Source organism: Mixophyes fleayi, chromosome 4 (assembly GCF_038048845.1).
Source record: "Mixophyes fleayi isolate aMixFle1 chromosome 4, aMixFle1.hap1, whole genome shotgun sequence".
Lineage (NCBI taxonomy): Eukaryota > Metazoa > Chordata > Amphibia > Anura > Limnodynastidae > Mixophyes > Mixophyes fleayi.
This window is the reverse complement of record NC_134405.1, coordinates 238,628,069-238,645,095: the sequence shown is the minus strand read 5'-3', so window position 1 is coordinate 238,645,095 and position 17,027 is coordinate 238,628,069. Positions and strand designations below refer to the sequence as shown.

The 17,027-nt window shown below is 38.8% G+C and overlaps 1 protein-coding gene across 1 annotated transcript in view; it reads right to left on the bottom strand.

The window, feature by feature from the left end:
* Positions 1 to 17,027, bottom strand: part of TRHDE (thyrotropin releasing hormone degrading enzyme) — a 640,581-nt gene that overhangs the window by 256,622 nt on the left and 366,932 nt on the right. The gene's annotated exons all lie outside the window — the stretch shown is intronic.

The following is a 17,027-nucleotide window of genomic DNA, read 5'->3' as shown; positions in this document are numbered from 1 at the left end:
CAGTGTATAGCTCAAAATCTCCATTTTTAAACCAATACTCAATTCTGATTGGTGAAAGTTTTACATGCAAAACTCACGCGATTTTGACCTCACTAGCATTATAAAAAGCAAGCTACTTCCTTATTTGGGTTGAAAAGGGTTTAAGGAGAATACCGAGAGCAGATGACAGTTCAGGAGTGTTGCAAGTGTGGTTTGTGTATTTTTTTCATTATTATTTTGTTAAGTTGCCCTTGTTTGTCTTATTGTCTGTGTGTTGATTAATATTTCTTTTTTTTTGTTGACTTTTTTTGGTGCTTACTGTATTTCCCCTGTCCTTGGTTTGTGAGTGTATTTGTTTATTGTTTTGTATTTCCTCTTGTCACTCTTTTTGTTTTTTTTGTTTCTTTCCCCTGTGTCTTTGTCTGTCAGGATAGGTGAGGAGGCTTGGGAGAGTGGGGAGGAGGAGAGAGAAGAGCTAGGAAGTGAGGAGGAACAGGAGGAAGAGGCAGGCACTTCTGTTGGCAAGACAAAGTCTAGGCGCAATGTGCCTTCATACACAATCCAATCCCAGTGTATGAGCGCATTTTGGGTTTGTCTAGTTGGTAAGTCTTCTTTTGCCAGAAAAAAACAGTTGTGGTCACAATTGCGTGATGCAGTGAATGTGGTGGACCCCATCAAGCATTCTATAGAAAACTGCTGCAAAAGAATAAGTGACATAGAGCGGAGAGTCAAAGTCACCTTACCTGGGGCATAAAAAAGCACACCACCAGATGTATCAAGGCACATGAATGTGGACTTATAAAGGGCAAAGGTAAGTTCTATCACCGCTCTTTGACAGTGGTGTCATAAACCAGGACTGACATCCATATCCACTTATAATAAATCATAAAAACACGTAGATGATTGCAGCACCACATAAAAAACACCAAACACAGAAAAAACAAAACCCCTTGGCCTGTGCGGTTAATAAATCTGTGATTTTAAACTCGCCCGAGAAAATTGCTGGAAATTCATAAATCGCAGCTTGATAAATTTACCCCTAGAAGTAGTTTACTGAACAGTTGTGTCTAAAGAAAAGTAATGTCGGCAAAGTCTACATGAACTAGTACTGGCATGAGCAAAATGCCCATTTACTTCAGAAAAAAAACAAAGATCCTTCAATGTTACTTCTCAAAAAACTGATATGATCCTGCCACAACTGCAATAATGCAGACAAATAAAGCTAAAATACGACCAACTGTGTCATTGTTGCACAATTGCTTTACATACATATTAAATAACAAATCCTCCAAAAGTTTGTCACCTGTCCAAATGAATAATATCCAGGCCTCATGCATGGACAGTTGATTCATTAAGGAACCTAAATGCAGATACACTCTGTATTTTGTGTTAAATTTAGCATGTCCTGAACCAAACTATATGCTTGTAAATGCAGTGTACTGTATGCAATTCATCTTCGAGCGCAAACGACACTTACGACAGCCTAGGATTTCATGAGTGAAACGGGAAGCAGAAGGGGCGTATGTGTATAGTCAATGTGCATTAAGGGAGTGCTTAGACTAAGCGATGTAACAGCACCAAATTCAAGCTTTCAGCATCTCTAAGGTATGTGTTTTTCAGTAGTATCACTTGCATCAGATACAGGCAAGGGGTAAGTGCGTTTTATGTACAGTAGACATTAATAACATCCTAATAAATGTATTTATTTCATGGGGGGGAAAATTAATTAAATTTTTAATGATTTTTCACTAATGACTATATTATTATCAAGTGTTGATAATTGAATGTTTTCTTTTTTCATACATTGTGATGGGACTTTATATTGTACATATGTATTGTACATATCCTGCAGTGTGTTGTGTCTGTCTCAATACAGCAAGTACCTTATAAGTAGAGCACACCTAGACCCGTATTCAACAAGAGATGCATCTTCACATTTACTTGTAGTTAAATACAGATGTGAGTATGCCCGAATTACATACGTTTTAAAAAAATGCACAATACCATTGTTTTGCGTGCCTTAATGAATCAGGCTCCTAGTGCATATGTCAATGAAACCCATTACATTTACATTAGTTTATTCATAATGGATAGGAACAGCATTTCACAAGAATTCCATTTCTATTCACTGCATGCTGAATTTAACCAAATAAACTGTGTTCCAAACAATTGTTTGGATCACCATAAAGAGCAAGTATAATATACTACTGGACATGTTTAATTTCTTAATTGAGGAAGTATTTTGTCCCTCAATGACATGACTCATTTTCACAGTCTTGTAATGGATCTGGTTTAATGAGAATAACTTTTGTTTTTTAAAAGGTTACTTTCACAAAAATTTGTAATTATCTAGTTTATCAGAGTAGTAAATGAAAAACATTTTTTAACCTCGTATGATATTGAGGCGTGATTTAATTATTTTACTTAACTTTTTTTTTTTTGCTTTATTTTTAATAAAGATTCTAATAGATCCCCGTTATTTCTAGCACTTACATTTTTAACATCAGAGTATTTCCTTTTCTAGTGCAGAAGCACATGTTCTGTATTCAGTAAACAGTATGTTTAGAGATTTGGGTCCAGGGACTCAATAAAATAGTTCCTGGTCTCATGACTAGACCCCCAGACTGTCAAAGATAGCTGAAGAGCAGTGATACAGGGGACTCCATCTTTAATGGACATTTAAAAATGGCTCTTAGGAGTTTTTAGAAGCATAAGGCTATATACACACTGACATTTGCAATGTGTTCTTTATTGCATATGAAAGTGCAAGTAAAAAATGCACATATACCACATTGCATTTATACCCATTCTTAACAGGCTTTTCTTATCCCTTTAATATGTTTTTATATGTGTCTGCAAGTACATTCAATCTGTATTTACAATTCACTCCAAATAAAATTCATTTCATTTTTTGTTTTTTTGACATTTGGCAGGTGCACCAAAAGAGTACATTATACCGAGACATCTTGTGAATCCTGAAAAACAAGGGGATCAGAGGAACACTTTCAGTCAGTGATACCTTTTACAAGTTGAGTAACATTATTCCAACAATTTGTCTCAGACCATATCTGAGAGATGGCCTGAGAGAAATTGCACTCCAGGACAGACTTAGTGTAGCTGCGCAGGGCTGAGAGCTAAGTTCCTACCCGGTAAGTCCCCAGACCCACCATGTCATCCTGATGAGTGTGGATAACAAATCCTGGCTCATACCAGTGATGCCATACCTTATGATATTTATGTATGGCCTTCCTACTTTCAAACATGAACCGCTCATACCTCCAGACTTCAGTAATTAAAGTGATCCACTGAGGCACACTAGGTGGCTCAGCCTCCATCCACCCCCTAGAGATAACTACCTTAGCTAGATAGGCCAAGGTAAATATATATTTGCAGAGTGGGTAACCCAGATTCTCTTCCAGTGTAGTGCCAAATAGATAGATCTTGAGGCACAGCGGGGGATCACAGGTAGTGTGCAGGAGATTTGGTACCACATTTCACCCCTAAAGAACTGAACAACTGGGCACGTCCAGAAAAGGTGCCAAAAAGTGTCCTCAGGGTCTCCGCACTTGGGGCACTCCGAGGAGACACGTTGTCCCATCCTATGCAACCGGCCCGGTGTTAAATATACTCTGTGTAGCATGTAAAAGTGGACCTGCTGGAACCCAAGACAAGAGGTGGTATGTCTAGTACCTCCCACCACTAAACGCCACTCCTCATCTGAAAGAACATCCAGATTGGTCTCCCATTATATTCTGAGTGGATCCAGTCCTCCAGGAGACACCTGTGGCAGCAATAAGGCATAGAGCACAGATATAGACCTACAACACTCCACAGATTGTTGTACATTTTTAACCGGAGAATCCAAAATTTGAAGCAAACCCCAAGGAAACTAGCTCAGCTGTTGATATCAGAAGAACCTGGTAACGAAAAGGTTGCTCTCAATTGTTCATATGTTCGTAATTGACTATCTGTATATATTCGACCAATTGTATGAACTCCAGTCCTTCTCCACAGCACTGAACCCTCCAACCCCACCAGCACTTTGAAACCTTTATTCAACCACAAAGGATTGTCTGGGTCCAGCCCTTCCCCTCCCAAGAGAGTATGTGATATTGCCCATATCATTGATGTCTGTCGTATAATAAATGCCACTTCACGAGACCTGTGCTTAGATAACAAAACCTGCAAAGCTCCTAGGGAAGGGTCCGTTTGCTCGCCCAAGAAGTGCCTGATAGCAGTGTTCTGCATGCTGCCCATCCAGGAGACCAAATGTATAATCAGGGAATCAAGATAATAAATTTGAAGATTGGGCAGGGCTAGTCCTCCTGAATTTTTGGTTCTGCACAGTGTGTTGAAGCACACTCTCGCTCTACTGCTACCTCAGATCAGGGAAAATAGATGTTTATTAATATTTTAGAAAACCTGTAATTGTAGGTATACCGGGGAGGATTGGACGGCATAGTGACAGCACAGTGCCTAAGTGGTTAGCACTTCTGCCTCAGTGGTACTATATAAATAAATGGTGATGATGAAGTATTTCGGTTTTACCACCATTTTTATTAGGTTGATCCTGCCAGTGATTGCAATAGGAAGCTTGCGCCATGTGTGGCTTCTGATCTTTAAATATTCCGTTATTAGGTCGATATTAAGAGCAACATATTCAGAAGCATGGGCTGCAATCGAGGTACCTAAATATTTAAACTTGTTAGTCCACTTGATAGTGACTGACAATACACAGCACCCAGCCGAGGCTGCCACCGCAGCGTATAAATCACTGATTGGTCCCAGTTGATTTTGAGTCCTAAATATAAGTATGTAAGTCCTCAACCACCTCTAAAAGTTAGTACTGAGACCCATCTGGCTCCTAGAAGAATACCAACATGTCATCCGCATATAGTGCTAAGCTGTCAGTGACTCTTTCCATCTCTAAGCCTCTAATGTTCTCATGGGAGCGGATCAAACAGGCCAGGGGTTCAATCGCTAAGGCAAACAGGGCAAGGGATAGAGGGCAACCCTGTCTGGCTCCTTGTCCCAGACCAAACTGGGCTGTCATGAATCTATTCACACTCATTCTTGCTGCTGGCACCAAATAGAGCAGCCGGACCAAAGAAGTGGGAGCGATCATCCACCATGACTAGTAGCCTGGAGGGGAATAACATAGTTTAAGGGAGCTAGAGGTCCCTTAATTTTTACTTTGTGAAGGTGAAATGTGAGCAGGCCTTTTGAAACTCCACCGCAAAGTCTGGGATCATTTGATTCCAAAATGTTATGGGGCCTTGTTGTCTGGTCATCCGTAGAACTGCATCTCTGTCCTTTAAAGTGGAGTAGCTTGGTAATGAATGTGCTGGCTGGGGCACCCGGCTGCGGTGGCTTGGGTGGTAATCAATAAGCCTTTTCGACAGCAAAGTGCGGGGAGAACGCCTCCCTTCAGAATTCTTTTTTAAGCCAGTCCTCTAGAATCTGTTCCGGGTTAGAGCCCTCCCCCCTTTCTGGAAGGTCAACAAATCAAATATTGTTGCGTTGAAACCTTCCCTCCACATCTGTCATCTTGGCTAGGCACTGGCCAATCTGAGCAGCCAGACCAGAGATCTCACAATGAAGGGGGGCCGTGCAGTCTCCTACACTGGATATTCTATGTTTCGCCTCACCCACTATCTCCCGCATCTTCTGAAGCTCATGGTGTATTAGTGAGTGGTCAGCCTGCACCTCTCCAATCTTGTCCATAACCCTCTTCTCAGAGGATATGATGGCCAACAGTATCTGATGGAACGAGAGAATATCTCCCTGTGTTTAAACATCCTCCCCCAATGAAGGGCTCGGGCATGAGGGGCAGTGAGGAACCGATCCAGATAGCGCTGCTCTACTCACTGTTAAGATGGTGCCTGCTCATGATGGAGGGGAAAGGGCGATTACTAGCACAGTTGCACCTCACAATTCAGAGGGCACTCTTTGAATCCCCAGTGGGTCCTCCAACGGACAAGAAGGGAGGGAACCCCACCGCCAGGTCACCTCCTCTAAAGGCACCCGCGCTCCCCACAAAGCCATGTCAGTGATGCACCCTCCACCACACCCACGAGACGCAGGACTGGTGGTTCCAGCTCTGGCATCCAAAACCTATCTGCAGCCAGAGTCACCCAATTCAAAGCAGAGTGGCATCCAAAGTCCACCTGGGACAGGAAAGATCACAGGTGGGCACTGCAAACAAGGGATACAAGTATATTTGCCAGGATATTGCGGGAGAGCTCAGGAGAACACATCCTACTCCATAGCTATTGAAGCCATGCCCCTAGCACAATCATTTTTAATTCCACATTGATATACAGATGCTTATATTGATTTAGAATTTGTTTTTTAACTCTAGCATCTATATAGCCTTATAGTGCTGTGAGCAAAGTTTATTCTGTTTCATTCCCTGTAATTTATATTGGAATTGATAACCATGAAAATTATTTCCATTACCAGAAGAATATTTGCTACTGCAACAAACACACATATACTTGGATTTTATTAAACTTGGCAAAATATAAAACATAACTATCGGGTTCTGAGGATTAACGGGAGATGCATACACAGCCAAAATCATTTATCTCCTGGATGCAATGCATAAAACAGATAAATAAGAGAAAATTGATATATATATATATATATATATATATATATATATATCACATCATCCTTTAGACTGTAAGTCCCCTATTGGGGCTTACAGTCTAAACTACCTAACACACCCTAACACACACACACAGACAGACACACAGACTAGGATCAATTTGTTCAGCAGCCAAATAACCTACCAGTATGTTGTTGGAGTGTGGGAGGAAATCGGAGCACCCAGAGGAAACCCACGCAAACACGGGGAGAACATACAAACTCCTCACAGATAAGGTCATGGTCTGGAATCAAACCCAGACAGAGGTGCTTACCACTTAGCCACCGTGATAGATATATATATATATATATATATATATATATATATATATATATATAATGAGTCACATATTAACATACATACTATACACTGACCTGCTCATATAAGTATCATATTAAGCCACCATGTCTCTCATTGTGCAGTTTATAAAGACCTAAGACTAGAAATGCTCTAAGGATCAATATGTTCACCAAACAATCCACAACTAATATAAATTGGCATTGCCTCCTACAACATTCCATGCTGTGTATTTAATATTGAATGTACATACATGTTCCTTACCTGTTTCTACCTAGTTTGCAAATTGTCCTAATAATCTGTCTTGAATAATGTTAACAGTAAATGAACAAAAAATGTAACTGCAGACATCTTCAGAAAACAAGATCCAGTAGAGTGATTCTAAAAAGGGAAATCAATCCCTTTCAGGCAGGGAAATTGTAAATTTACATGTCAATTATTTTACATGACAACTACATTGCTCTCTAAAGGCAGGAGATGTATTATCTGTAGGTCAATGGCACTGAGAAAAAAATGATTGGTTAAATCAATATTCTACAATAGCTGTTGGACAGCTCTATATGATTTTCAGCATGTCATCTCCCATACTTTAGGTGCATAAACAACATGGGTAAGCAAGGCTACCACCCCCTTCCCCCTCATCTTTACACTCTGCCAATGATCTCTCCCACACTATCACTCTGAATACCACTTCCCAATCCCACCTACAGGTCTTCACTTGGGTTGCTCCTCACTTATAGAATGATCTCATATGCCTTATTAGCTACTACTCTCCAAGGCTTCAAGCCTTAATGTCTACTGCCTAGATGTCCACTAATTAGAGAAAGTTAAAATATTTAGTAACTTGTTTTATATTGTTGTTACTTTAATGCACCACTTCAGTAAAGACAAATGGAAAGAAAGAAAGAAAGAAAGAAAGAAAGAAGTTTGTGTGTAGTCCACAGATTGTATGTTAAAAACAGTCTATATACTGTATAACAACATTTTGTCTAAAGCTAATTGTATCCACTATAGATTGTAAGACTACATCCATGTAATGAGGCTTTGTTTAAAATGTTTGCACATTAAAGTTAAGCAAATATTCTGTTATAATATGGCCATTGAACCACTCCTTTTAATAAATACAAATATTCAGATAAAGAATGTAAAGTTTAAGTAATGTTTTACTGCCATTTTATAGAAAATAAAGTTAAAATAAACCCAGTTGAGAAAGAAAATAAATGTCCCAGAGAATATCGTTGGATTTTTCACAATCAGAGCTTGATACATTTAACCCCAGATTTTTCTGAGCACCTATGTTTTTTACCCAATTATCCAGAAGCTGTTGCATTCAAGATTTACATTGTATTAGTGTTAGGTACCATCTCTGTACTCTCTCTGCACTCTTCCCGCTGTCCCAGGAACCTCTGCACATGCTCGTTCCGTTGCCCATAAATTTCCCTGTTCATGACAGTGACGTCACTGACTCTCTGGCCTCTATTTGTAAGCCCTATAAGAGGAGGACTCATGCACCATTAGGGTGCCAGAGTATTAGGTCCACCTTAGCTCCAGCACTTCCACCAGTTCCAGTTTCTGAGTTCTGCTACCCTACTCCTGTTTCAGTTGGCTTGACTTCCCTGTTGGCTTGGCTCCTGACCTCTCCCTTTGGATCTTTGTCTATGCTTCCTGATCGGTTTCCTGAATGACTCTAACCTTCAGTTTCCCTGACCACTCTCTGCATTCTGATTCTGCACTGCATACCAGCCCAGCTTGACTTATGATTGTCTGACCACGCTTCTTTCACCCATCTGTTTCTCCAGTGCCAGACTTAGATGATCACAACCTGCATATCCCATGCAGTGAAGCCTATACCTTCCTGTGGGAGTCCCTGTTGAAGACTGGAGTAGTGTTAGACTTCACATTTCTTTATCCAGTAGCATTAACCACTTATAAACAGGCTCTATTCACTATCCATGACAATGAGTATTTGTTGGACAGAAGATCAACATATCCAATTCAATTATATATCTATGACACCAGGTATTTAATAGTTTTCTCATTAGATGGAAAAGCACAGCATCTAGAAGTGCTTATGTGACATCCGTTTTATTCCACTCACTTTCTACATCTTTTTTTGCCAAGCATGGAAAGTACCTTTGCTTCTTAGGGTGTTCTGAACATAACAAAACACATGTCATGGACAAACCTGAATGCACAACCTCATTTCATAGAAACAATATATAATGGAAAAGTAAATGGGGGAATAACATAATGGTCAGGAAACATATTGCTGCTGGTAGCTGTTTTGATGATATATACAAGTCTTACTTATCAAAGAGCTTTTTAGGCTTACAAAATGAGCTGCAAAAGCTAATAGGTTCACAATTTAATTTAAAGTAGAAAGCAACCACAGAATGTTAATACAGTAGATTAAAAATTAAAATCTGTTATGATCAATGCTAATTATGCGATTTGAGATTAGTTACATTAGGAAAATATAATGATATCTTTTTTTAAAAATTATTAAGGCAATGGCACACAGTATATATTGTAAAATGTCAGTTTTACCAAAGCGGATTAACAGACTAAGTTTTTCTTAGTTATACAGTTACATTACATAGTGTAGTTGATGAGCAAAGAAAACAACCCAAATATATTAAGTTTTTTTTTTTTATAAATTCTGTTTACTGATAAGATGGCAAATAGCCCATAGTAAGCAGGGTTACTGACCGTCATATACTACCCAGGACATCCCGCACAGGACACCATTTATCCCAGCTAGATTGGCTTCATGACTACAATACTGACAGGTGTGAGAATCAGGGACAGAACCATTTTGCCAGGATCATTCATCATTTTGAGTGTTAGGTGCTCATAGCAATGAATGTCCTCGCGTCCTCCATGCAGCATCTTTTCCTCCCGCCGCCTCCACATCATTTACTATTCTATTCCTGCATGAAAAACTACACAATGTGAAGGCAACAGAAGGTTGTTTGCCAGAACTCTAATGAGTACATTCAGGAGGGGACTAACAAAGGGAAAATAAGCAAAGGGGTAAAACTGGCCAGAAGCGAACCTTTGTACAATATATAGTCGGGAATTGGGAGTTGGATGTTTGTGTAAAACAGGGTTGGCAATTTAGGGCAAGTTCAATGAAGCTATCTGTGCAAAATTTCACTGACAATAGAGGTGATACCTCTGTCCAATATATTGCATGTAATAGGGATAATACCTCTTTGCAAAATATATAACAGGCAATGGGGTTGGTTTCTCTGCTATAATTATGGAAGTATCACTTTGCTATATATGGCTGACAAGTGTCTGGGGAAGTTATGTCTGTGAATTGCATGGTTGGCAATGCATATTATTTAGAGGGTGAATCTGCATATTCCTAACCTAGGACTATGGCTATACTTGTATCACAGTTTTATTGCTAAATACCTTTGCTAGGAATATGCAGACTTATCTGTGGAGACAGCAAGACATTTTGGATTTGCTAATAGTAGCTGTTTATTGGATATGATTAAGATATGCATTTGCTGTAGAGGGAACATTTATGAGATGTCAGGACTCTGCATAGTACACTGGCCATCAGTGTTTGGTTTTTAACATAAAATACTAATAACCATAGTATACTGACTAGCAATTTCTGAAGGTCTGCATAGTATTCTGGTCACAAGACAATGGGGCTCTGCATGGTATGCTAATCACAACATGTTGGGATTACATTATTTACTGATTTTCTCATGATAACGGTATATTTTGTGAAACAGTCTGGGAGGGGGAGACTTGAGGCAAAAGACAATAAATGTAGTAACACTAAGTTGTTTAAAGAATCTTTGAAAAAAATATTAAAGTTAATTCTAACTTGGCATGTGATGGGTAGTAAGTTGTACTTTATTTTGATCATTGATGATGAATATGTGCTGGATGTATGGCCAAAGATGTACAGGTATTGTCCTTGTCACGGCAATAGGGTCTCTGGGATCCGTCTCGGGACCCTTGGGACTAGTTGTGGTAGGGGTGAAGTGTAAACTAGGAGTTCGGATGAAGGTCTTGCTCATAAAGGAAGGATGCCAGATTCGTGTCTGCCAGATGACAGCAAGAGGAATGATGAACTGGACTCCATACTGGAATAAGCAACTGGAATTTGGAGCTGGTAGACTGGAACATGGACATAGGAATGGAGAGACTGAACCCACGGCCAGAAACTCAGTACCCCCATGAGTCCAGAAACTCAGAAGATTATAGTGTAATAATCCTGTCCAGGTTTGCTACTTTTCCTGTCTGCTCTGTTCTCCTGTGGATCACATGACTCATTTCAGGGCGTGCAATTCAAACCTGCCCTATTTAAACTCAGCACTGACACCTGCTCACTGTCAGTGCAACTTGTTTGCTAGCCTGACTCCATGGACTCCTGTGCATTGTCTGATCCTTGTGTATTCCTGAACTCTCCTGTTGGATTTCCTGTGGGTGAACCTGCTTCATCAACCAAGTGCTGGTAGCACCATCTTTGGGACTCTATTTGCAAGTATCTCTATGCATCAATTTACAAGACTTTGTTTATTATGCGAAGTGTGCGGATGCTCATCATTGTGATACTCTGAACTGCCATCTCATCTATACTACTGTACAAGAACTTATTTGATACCTTCTGGGTTGTTCCGCTGATGCTGCTATTTCTACCCTCTGTGGTGATCAGATCCTTATCCTGCATATATGTTGTATTGAAATCTCTACTAATTACCGGACCCCTGTCATATCCTGAACATCATTACTCACCATTTCTGCTGTGTACAGAACTTTGCTGCATTGTTTCCATGTGTTGATATGTACTTATGCTCATATTCATTGAAGTACTTATTAAGCAGACCCACCATCTTGTGTTCTTATTTTCTAAACATTGTATGATCCTGACTCAGCTAGTCATGTGCACAGGCCATCGTGGGAACCGCCCACTAGGCCTGATATTATTCCTATCCATAACATATAGTACCAAAACTTGGACTGGGAAGGCTCAGAACTCGAGCAGCAGATTATCAAGGGTGACTACCTCCTGAAATGGATAAGCATGGAACTGGCCCCAGACAACTCAGAACCTGCATCAAGCCTGGAACAGGAAGAGAGCTGTATCCACACGAGGAATTGAAAGCTGGAATCTGTACAGCAGCAGATGGTAACACTGACGTAGCAGAAAGAGCTGAATCCACATGAAAGGTTAATGGCTGAAATCTCTACAGCAGCAGGCAGAATGAAGCTGAATACACATAAAGTGGTAATGGCTGAATTCTGTACAGCAGCAGACAGAATGGAGCAGCAAACAAACAGCAATGGTTGTAAGCTGGAACCAGGGACTATAAAAGTGTTGCACTGGCAATTAGCTGAGTATAGGAGGTGACTTTTATAGTCTGAAGAGGGAGCTAATTGGTGGATAAAGTCAGGTGCTCAGAATTGGCAGAATGTGGCAAAATGTCTCACCCAAGATGGCAGCATCCAGTGCTGCAGACAGAAGTCACGCATTGTTCCAGGATTTAGAATGCTGCGTTCTGACAGGAGGGAGATTCACGGTGATATGATACCACCAAGTGGCGTAAACAAGACTAAGACCTCGATTCATGACAATCCTACGGCGCTACGGATACCTAGTGGCGCCCTATAAATAAAAATTAATAATAATTAATAATAATCCTCTCCCATGTACTTTTAGGCTACCTTATGTGTACAGCTGGTAACACATAAATGTCAATCATGTCAGTAAACCAACCATTATTTACAAATTATAGCTACTTTTTTATTTGTTCTTGTAAGTAATAAATAAAATACATTTTTAAAACTAACTGATATATACGTAAACACTACCTCATTATATAAGGGCTTCCATGGTATAACTGTGTTTATTCTATACTTAGAGTGGAGAAATACCTTCTATATGGGTTTAGGCATTAAAAAGTACTGGTTTTCTTTCACTGCTTATCACAGTCATGCTGCTGCAATTTTTTTTTTAACAAAAGTATGTAAGATGGAAAGCTGAATATTATATTTAAAAGTTAGATTAAACTACAGTTCATGAACATACTTTCTTGGATGACATTCTAATGCTATCCAAAGTTATCCATTTATATTATATTCATAATTGGAATTATTATATTGTAATTCAAGGTTTGTTCTCCAAAAGATGAACAGCAGTTAAAATTTGGCAAATTAAACAGGTTCACCTGGAATATTTGCTGATGATATGCCATATAATAATGAACAGTTATGTTTTTTTCAAAATTCCTTTTATAAATCATTAATATATTTAAACAAGGAAAAGTCATAAAACAGATAAAAATTGATATCCTCATAGAAAAAGTGCAATGCCATACAAGTTCAAGGGCTAGATTTACTAAGCTGCGGGTTTGAAAAAGTGGGGATGTTGCCTATAGCAACCAATCAGATTCTAGCTTTCATATATTTAGTACTTTCTACAAAATGACAGCTAGAATCTGATTGGTTGCTATAGGCAACATCCCCACTTTTTCAAACCCGCAGCTTAGTAAATCTAGCCCCAAGTGTTCATTTACTCAAGGTTGTACAACAGAATTCATGCTCACCTTTTTTTCTAAATGTATTCTAATATATTTTACAAATTATTTCTGTGCATTTTAGTGCAAAGTATAGCAAGTTTAGAGAATTTTGCTGCAAAATGTTCAAATATAATTTAATTAAAAAACTTAATAAAGTATGTGAATGCACATATAGTAAGTAGCATTTATTTTCATAGTAAGACCTATGGAGAACAAATATGAGTGTCAGTAGCAATATTGCTTATTTTTCTGTTTAATGCATAAATAGTAATAGTAACATATGTTTAAAGTAATGGTAAAAAGAAAAAGGTAAATTATAAAGTGCATTGCTCCTTTATGTGTGTAAGTGTGCTTACTTCAAAGTCTTTGGAATCCCCCATGTAAGAGCATTATGTGTCTAGATTCATGGATTGGTGGATAAGCCGGGAGAGGCGCAGGGTAAGAATGGTAAAAACTTCTTATCAAACTCTAATATACTGCCACTTTAGGGCCACCCTCACGTTTACATATTTCTCCTACAATACTAATCTGTGTAGCCTCATTTATGGCTTCAGTGAATCATGTGAGTAAGGCGAGATCAGGACGGCCTTTATTTTAATTGTTTTATTAAGATTTTTATCACACGGGTGAAAATGCACCTGAAATGCATTTTCCTGCAGAAGCGCAAATAGAAGATGCTTAAAGTGCATCTCGTTAAAAGTACAGATTTAAGACCCGATCAACAGGACGTCAGATAGTGGAGAGTTCAAGATCTATTTTTGTGCACCCTCGCGCAAAACATGGGGCACTTATTTTAATAACCCTTTCCACTCTTTAGTGTCATTTAAATGATTCCATCCCATGAAATGAAATCTCGGTTTTTGCTCCGGTGCAAAAGTCGGTGTGCTCCTTTGTACATTCTATCGATAAGTGCAAACGCTGCAATTGTAGCCAGCAGATCCATGCACTTCCCTTCAAAACTAGATGCACTTGTGCACAAGTTGGTGCATGACGTTACAAAAGAGCATTTGCACAGCAGTTTTCACTATCACGGTTTGTAAATTATCTTTGCCATAGTATTAGTATAATATCCAGGCCATTCTAAAGACTCATATGACATTGAAAACATTTTTAGTTACTGTGCAACATGCAGAAACAAACTGCTATATTTATTTCTTTTTTAATATCCTTGATTCCTATAAGTTATTTTTAATTAACTTCTTACTTCTAAATAACTTAACAGATATCACAGTGGAGCTCAAACAAATTATAAACATGTTTATTTTTAATGGAAAGACTTATAGTGAATAGGAGTATTGTCCAGTCTGATTACAAGAATTAAGCCAGAAATTCACATGGTGATCAGTGAAAACTTTTTGCTTTTTGTTCAGTGAGCTCCATAATCGGAAAACTTAAGTGCACTTTGTCTGTGCATATTATTGCAATGTTAACTTTGATCAAAATAAATGTGTATTATCTCTTCCAGATTATGTTATTCATGATGTTTCCTCTGGAGAGGAAGAGAAACGTGAAAACAGCTGGTGTTTGTCATTTTAGACTAATGATGCTGAAGGTCTGGAAACGTTCTCGTGCCATTAAGGCAAAGAGATCTCCCGTACAAAACTCATCTTGTTTTAATTTTCTCTTGTCAGCGTTGAGTCCTATGCCAGAATGGGTTGACATTTCTCAACAGGTAAAACCAATTCATTTTTTCATAAACATAAAACAGCAACATTTAACTTTCTTCATGTGTGGTGATGCAGTGTATAATGATGCAGTTGAGTATTTCAATGAATAATTCAACAATGCATTACAAATAGAATGATTTATTTTATAAATAGAGATATACATAAATAGATAGATAGGTAGATAATATCAATCCTGTTATGCTTAAACTGAAGTGTGGGGGTATAGTGTATTACATTTAACCTATTCATTTGTAGGTGATGTACCTCTTCATGACTGAAAATAAATCTTACTTAAGCGAACGTCAGTTTTTTAGGGGGGAGTAGAGAGAATGGAGATCCTTTTAGTAGTGGGGATAGATGTAACAAATATATTTTAATGGATATACAATATATTGTGGGAAAGAGACAAAAATAAGAAAATATACTTGGTACCGCTTATGGTTATTCTTGTGCATAAATATTCTCCGAACATACCTAGCTACTATCCCCAATGATAGTGAAACTGGAAGAAAAGCTTGAGAAAGTACTTGTCACTACATTTAAAAGATGAAAAATGAAAATGCAGATTTTTAATAAAACACAAATTATTTCCCAAAAATCTGAGAACCTTAGGGACAAGCTGGCGCCTGCTTTGAACTTGGTAATATGACACTTATCTATTATTTCTATTATGTCGTAATTCACCTGGAGGACTTTCCTTGCTTCCAGTTGAAAACACAGGACAATCAAAGCCCAATACACATTCCATTTTTCAGTAACCTATGACAACTTGCACAGAGTGGTGTAATTAAACACACCTGTAAATTGAGCTATACTAGCCATCCGTCAGGTACGAGAGGCCACACCCATGATAAGGTCTATGATGCAATGCATAGGGTGGCCTACTGTATAGAGTATCATTTGAGGACTGTGGATCATAGCTGGGAGGAAAAAGGCCAATGGCACCCGAATCTTCATTTCCGACCTCAGAAGTAAAGAGGCTTGAGTAGGACAAGCACACTATATCACCACCGTTTATTCCTCCTCTTTAACTAAATTTAACAAACATAGAGACTTAGAAACACAGAATTTTACGACAGATAAGAACCCCTTGGTCCATCTAGTCTGCCCAATTTTTATTAACCTATGGTAACCTGAAACCCTATTTGGTCCTATACTCTTTGTAAGGATATCCTTATGTCTATCCCAAGCATATTTACATTTTTCTACTGTATTATCCTCTCCCACCTCTGATGGGAGGTTATTCCACTTATCCACTACCCTTTCTGTGAAGTAATTCTTCCGCAAAATTCCTCTGAACCTACTTTCCTCCACTTTCAGTGCAGGTCCTCATGTTCTAATATTTCTCTTTCTTTGAAGATGTTGCTCTCCTGTATCTTAAAACCCTTGATATATTTGAAAGTTTATATCATGTCCCCTAACTTCCTTCTCTGCTCCAAACTATACATATTAAGATCTATTAGTCTTTCCAGGTAAGATTTGTGCTGTAGGCCATGCACCATTTTAGTTGCCCGTCCTTGTATCAAACAGAAGATTTTAATTTATTTTATAATACAGTTACCTATGATTTCTATACCTGAGTGGCAAAGGACCTTTGTCGTATATTATTATTCTCTTTTGGTACCATTTTGGACATATGAATGATAGTGGAAAAAAGTTCTCCTTGCATATATTATTCAGGATGTGAGTTAGAGTCCAGGCTGCAGACATTTGTCAGGACCTGTCTTTGCTTCTACTGCAGCATCACTTCAGCATGCTGCTTTGTCTTAGCAGCTCCTGCTTGGACTGTTCTGGACTTGATGGATACTATTTGAATGTACCTTGCAGTAACTTTGAACCACCAGAGGTGCTGCTATTGTACCCCATCTCTCACTAGCAGGGGTTAACCTG